We start from the raw sequence: 6,000 nt of genomic DNA, 5'->3' as shown, positions 1-6,000 counted from the left end.
CACTACATCCAGCCTGTTCTTCTGATTTAAAAAAGGTTAAAGCATTTTTGCAGGCCCCTGCTGGTATTGTGGGCCCAGGGCACAGTGCTAGCTGTGCCTGGTAGACAAGGTGCCCTGATTTGCAGAGTCATGTGTCAGCCCTTGCAACCATCAGGACACTTGGGGTGGAGAGTCAGTCCATGCATGAGGGAATCCCAGCAGGCTTCCTGTGGAATGCATCTTTTTTTGTTTTGTTTTGTTTGAGACAAGGTCTCGCTCTGTTGCCAAGGCTGGGAATCACAGCTCACTGCAGCCTTGACCTCCTGGGCTCAGGTGAGCCTCCCACCTCAGCCTCCTGGGCAGCTGGGACTACAGTTGCCACCACCACACTCGACTAATTTTTGTATATTTTGTAGAGATGGGGTTGTGCCATGTTGCCCAGGCTGGTCTTGAACTCCTGGGCTCAAGTGATTTGCCCACCTCGACCTCCAGAAGTGTTGGGATTCCAGATGTGAGACACCTTGCCTGACTGGAGTGCATCTTTCTGGTTAGAATGGGTGCATCTTTCTCGGGTCTTTCTTTTCTCATGGGACGTCTCATGAATTTGTGTGTCATCCTTGTGCAGTTCCATTTTCATAGGTGGTGAAACTGAAGCTCAGAGAGCAGTGGCCACTTTTCCAAGCCCTCCCAGCAGGCACCAGGAGTCTAATTTGGAGCCTGTCCTACCTGCCCAAAGCCTGTCCTAGCTCTGTTCTCTGCCTGAAGGATTGTTTTTCAGGATGACCTGAGCCTTTTGTGCCATGGTATAGTGTGAATATTTGTCCCCTCCAAATCTCCGGATGAAAGTTGATCCCCAGCGTTGGAGGTGGAGCCTAATGGGAGTGTCTGGGTCATGGGGGTGGGTCCGTCATGAATGTCTTGGTGCTATCCTCATCCTCACAGTAATGAGTGAGATCTCACTCTGTTAGTTCACAGATCTGGTTTTTAAAGAGTCTGGGACCTCCTGCCCTCCCCCACCCCGCCCCTTGCTCCCTCTCTCACCACGTGGCATGCCTGCTCCCCTTTCTCTTCCATCACGAATGAAAGCTTCCTGAAGCCTCATCAGAAGCAGATGCTCATGCCATGCTTCTTGTACAGTCTGCAGAACAGTGAGCCACATCAACCATTTTTTCTTATAAGTGACCCAGTCTCGGTATTCCTTTATATCAATGCAAAATGGACAAATACACCCCGTGCCTTGGTTGGGGAGGTTTCAAGGCCAGGGTTCTCAGGTGCCCCAGCTGGGAATCCGGTCCAGCCCATGAAGACCCCAGTGAGGCCCATCACTCCTTTAATCTAGTGATGGGCCTAGATTAAGGCCCCCTAGATTATGTTTGTCCCTTGGGCTTCTGACCAGCTCAGCAGAAACCGTTCCTCTTCCCTGATGCCAGAGGCCTGACCTGGCTTCCACGTCCTTTTTGTTCCCAGCACTGGTTAGGGGCAGAAGTTCCGTATGCATTTACATGGTCCCTTGCTGCCCTCTCTCACAACACTTCAGGTTACTGAGGACAGGATTGCTCCTGGGTCTGTTTCACTCACCACTATCCCAGTGCCTGGCAAACAGAGGCACTAAGAATGACAAATGACTGACCAAGGCTGTCTGTTGGCTCCGGACCCCTCTCCTTGCTCCTGCAAGGAGGGACAGCTACGCTGAAGGTGTTGGAATTTGTAACGCAGCAGACCAGAACAGGAGGCGTGGGCCCCACACTAGGCAGCCCTTAGAGGTGGGGCAGGTCCTTGGAGACAGTGGCATGATCTCTGATACTGGGAGGCTGGCAAAGTGTTTACCCAGAGAGCACAGGGCAGGCCTAGGTTTTGCTAGGTGTTTTGTTAGGTGGACAGATAATAGAAGCAGGGTGCACCCAGTGGCCCGATAAGTTGGCATCGCCCCACCTGGTGTGGCTCCTGTGGTTGGTCCTACTTACCCTGTGTGTCAGGGCTGCCTGCCATAGGCCAGCAGGAAAACTGGAAGTTGTGGGGACCGAAACTTTCCCTGAGTCTGCCTCTTCCTCCTCTACCCTGAGCCCTAGACTTCGCACTGCCCCCACTCGCCTCCATCCTCTCCTCTTTCTGCAGATTAGCTGTGCCAATCCATTAACATCATGCTTCCGTCAGAGTCCAGTCGGCTTTCTTCAGCTCAGCCCATCCATATATCTTGGCTCTGGCCAGCTCCAGGGACCCTTTCTCATTTAGCATTGACGACATAAGCAGCTTCCAGCCTGAACTCTGAGCAAAATTAGATGATGCTTGGGTCGACAGGGGAGGGGACAATGTTTGAGAATTGGGCACTGGTGGAACAGGCTCCTGCACAGATGCTAAATGGAGGAGAGTTAGGCCAAAGGTGTTGGAATTTGTAACACAGAGGCTATACGAGGATGAGCAGGCCCCAAACTAGGCAGCCTGTAGGGATGGGGCCAGTGCGTGGAGACGGTGAGCAGATCTCTCAACACAACTCAGGCGACTCAGTCAGAAGGACCCAGACTGAAACCTTCGCCAGTGGGGAGAACGGGCCAGACTCAAAAGCAGGGCCCAGATCCAGGCTGATGATGCTGAATGAGGCAGGCCAGCAGCTCCCTCTCAGAACACCTCTGAAGTTCTCTAGAAATGCAGAGTTCCAGGCCCACCTATAGCGCTTCTCATTCAGAGGGACTTCGATGGAGCCCCAGGCTCCGAAGACTTTGCATCGAGAAGCCCCCTAAGCACTGACCTCAAATGCCTCCAATCAAGGACACGAGGCGCCCCATAGCCGGAGCTGGGCATGTAGGAGATTTGGGAAAGCCAGAGGAGAATCTTCCAGAAGGCCCTCGTGGTGGAGAAGGAAAAGGAGAAGGAAAGGAAATGTGATTCAGATGTTCTGTGACCTTTAACTTAGACTTGGAGGCAGGTGTTACTTTTCTCCAGTAACATGACTTTAAAATAATCATTTTCTTTCCCCAGAAAGAAAGGGAGAGTTAAAATAACTATCTCCATTCTCCTTCCCACCAACCCCCTACCCGTGGTATATTTGTGTGCCAGCAAATGGTAAGCGGTGCCCCTCATGTAACCCGTCGTCAGTTGATGGGTTGGGGGTACCTTTCTGGGGGAGTGTTTGGTAGACTATCCAATTATGGGTCCTATAGAAATGGGTTCCGAGCCCCAGGATAGAGTTTAATCAGGGAGCTGCTGAGCCTGTCATCATTTCAGTCCGATGTTTTGGCCTTGTAAAAGCTCCCAGAGGAAAACAGAGGGCCTGGAATGCATCCTGCTTCTTGGGTTCCAGAAAATTAACCTGCTGGGATTACACACCCTTCGGGCAGGCTGTAAACCTGAGACGTGGCCAACCACCACAAGATTTCTGCTTCCTCACTCTCTCCAGGTAGTAGATGTTCTCTGTGTCCCCAGACTCCTGTGATGGCAGCAAAGGAGCTACTCCTGAAATCCTCCAAGCAATTTCTGCGGACCGCAAGCATGCCAGATAGTCCCAGATGGGCTTGCGTCTCAGGGTGTGACTGCAGGCATTGGGATAGGAATGGCCTTGGACGAAGGACACTTTCTTCTTGGATGAAGAAGAGGGCTTCATGGAAAATAAACCCAGAACTGTGTGGAAAGAGGCCTGACCTCCTCCCAAACCCCAGCTTGGCTCCCCGCTGACAGAATTGTGTTTGGTTAGTGGCAAAAGATGTGTTTTAAGGCAGTGAAAAAGGTGAGTCAGAAGTTTGGATAATTACTGTCATCAGGTGGATTTTCTTTGCAACGTGCAAGTTCTCTGTATTGGGACTGAATCACAGACACTGTGTTAAGGAAATGAGTCCATGAACTGTTGGATTCCATTTAAAAAATCCAGATGGAATATGCTGATGGTTAAGGCCCGTGGTGCCCCTGCCTCATTTGTCAGGCCTCCTCAGTCTCCTCCAATCCGCAACAGTTCATCAGGCTTTACTTATATTTCCTATTTTGAGATTTTTGAAGAGTATTGATTAGTTACTTCGTAGAACGCCCCTCGATTTGGGGTTTGTCAGGTGTTTTCTCGTGATTAGACTGAAGTTCTTGTGAAGGGGTCCGCAGAGATGCTGCGCCTTCTCAATGCGTCAGTCAGGTGGCACATGATGTTGGTAGGTGCTAATGGCGAGGTTAACTCTGGTCACTTGATTAATTTGATATCTGCCAGAATTCTCCACTGTAAAGTTACTATTTTTCTCTTTGTAATTACCAAATATTTTGGTGGAGATCCTTTGAGACTGCAAATATCCTTTGTGGCTTAAACTTCTACACCCTTACTTTTAGCATCCATTGGTGGATCTTGCTTGTGGCAATTATTACTTTGGTTTTACAACACACACACACACACATACACACACACCACACGCATCTAGACATATTATATTCAAACTGCAGAAAACAAAAGACAAAATCTTGAAGGCAGCCAGAGAAGAAAGGAACATTACATTCACAGGAACAAGAAAGGAGTTACAGCAGACTTCTCATATGGAACCATACAAGTCAGAAGGCAATGGTGTGACATCATTAAAGTGCTGATTTTTACAAAATACCTGTCAATACAAAATTCTATATCCATCAAAAACACCTTTCAAAAATAGAGAAGAAACAAAGGCTTTCTCAGACCAACAAAAACTGAGGGAACTCACTGCCAGAAAACCTACTCTACGAGAAATGTTAAAGTTAAGTTCTTTAACGTTTTAAAACAATGGGGGAGAAGGAAAATCTCTTCCACAAAGAAGAATTCCAATTCATACATGTAGAAGAAATCAGGGTAATAGAAAATTACCAGTAGAACACCACAGTAAAGGATTTCCGAGCTTACTCTAGAACCACTGTCAATCTGAGTCCCAGTCAACTCATACATAAAATAATTATTTATCCCTCTTATTCTGGAAAAGATCAAGGGCAGTTTGAAGATAATTGCCCTGCCTACTTCTAGCCTAGAAATCTACAATGTGGTTATGAAGGTCAAAATATTAGAATTATGAACAGGTAAGGCTTAAAAACCGTAAAAATGTTAGCAAGATACAGGGTATTACTACAGCGTTTCTAAAACATTTTACTGCGTCAAATGGTTCAATAGCCTCAGCTGATATTGAAATAAAAAGACTCAGTGGAAGAGAAAAAAATACTTTGGGGTCTGTGGTTTGGTATAACTATCATCAGCAGTGGCACCATTTAATAATCAAGAGCCATCTTGAAACCATGTGGCACGGGTTGGGTACCAGGTGCAAGAACAAAACGAAGTCTTTCACTGAGGGATGCAGCTTCCCCCCCTTTATCCCAGCATGTGGCCCATCACTGCCCACTGTCTGTGCCTTTCCGGGGGTTCACAAAGCCACCCCTGAGGCTCACCTCATGTGACCCTCTCCACAGCTTCGCGAGGTAGCCAGTGTTGCTGCCATTTCCACGTGGTGCACAATGAGGTCGACACACTCGGCCAACCTCTCCCACACTGGAACAATCGGGACTGGTGTTCAAACCCAAGTATGTTGATGCCAACAAGTGTTCTTCACTACGTGGTTGGCCGGACCTCAGAAACTGTGCTTTTTGGGGGGTATTTTGTGATTTGAATGTTGTTGCCCCAAATGTGGGATGTGTACCAATGATTTGGGTAGAACATGAGATGATTTTAGGGGCCCTCAGGTGTGGAATTAATTACACAGAGAGAAAGTTATTGCCTTTGCAAAACTCTTCCTGTCCTTTTGGTTACATCACAGGGAAAGTCTCTGCTTGGGGCTAGCGTGTCTTTAATACCTCCTTACACTAAACAACTCGCTTATACCACCTGGGAGGCTGAGGTGGGAGGACTGCTGGAGCCCAGGAGGTGAAGGCTGCAGTGAGCCAAGATTGCTCCACTGCACTCCAGCTGGGGCAATAGAGCGAGTCCCTGTTCCCCTGCCCTCATCCCCCCAAAAAAGTTTATGCCCATTTTGGATCTTATTTAAAGAAAGTCATGTGTTTTGATATAACATTGCTCTGCAAAAATTGCTTAGTACAACT

Source organism: Theropithecus gelada, chromosome 7b, assembly GCF_003255815.1.
Source record: "Theropithecus gelada isolate Dixy chromosome 7b, Tgel_1.0, whole genome shotgun sequence".
Classification (NCBI taxonomy): domain Eukaryota; kingdom Metazoa; phylum Chordata; class Mammalia; order Primates; family Cercopithecidae; genus Theropithecus; species Theropithecus gelada.
The sequence above is the reverse complement of the archived record's forward strand: the minus strand, read 5'-3'. Positions refer to the sequence as shown.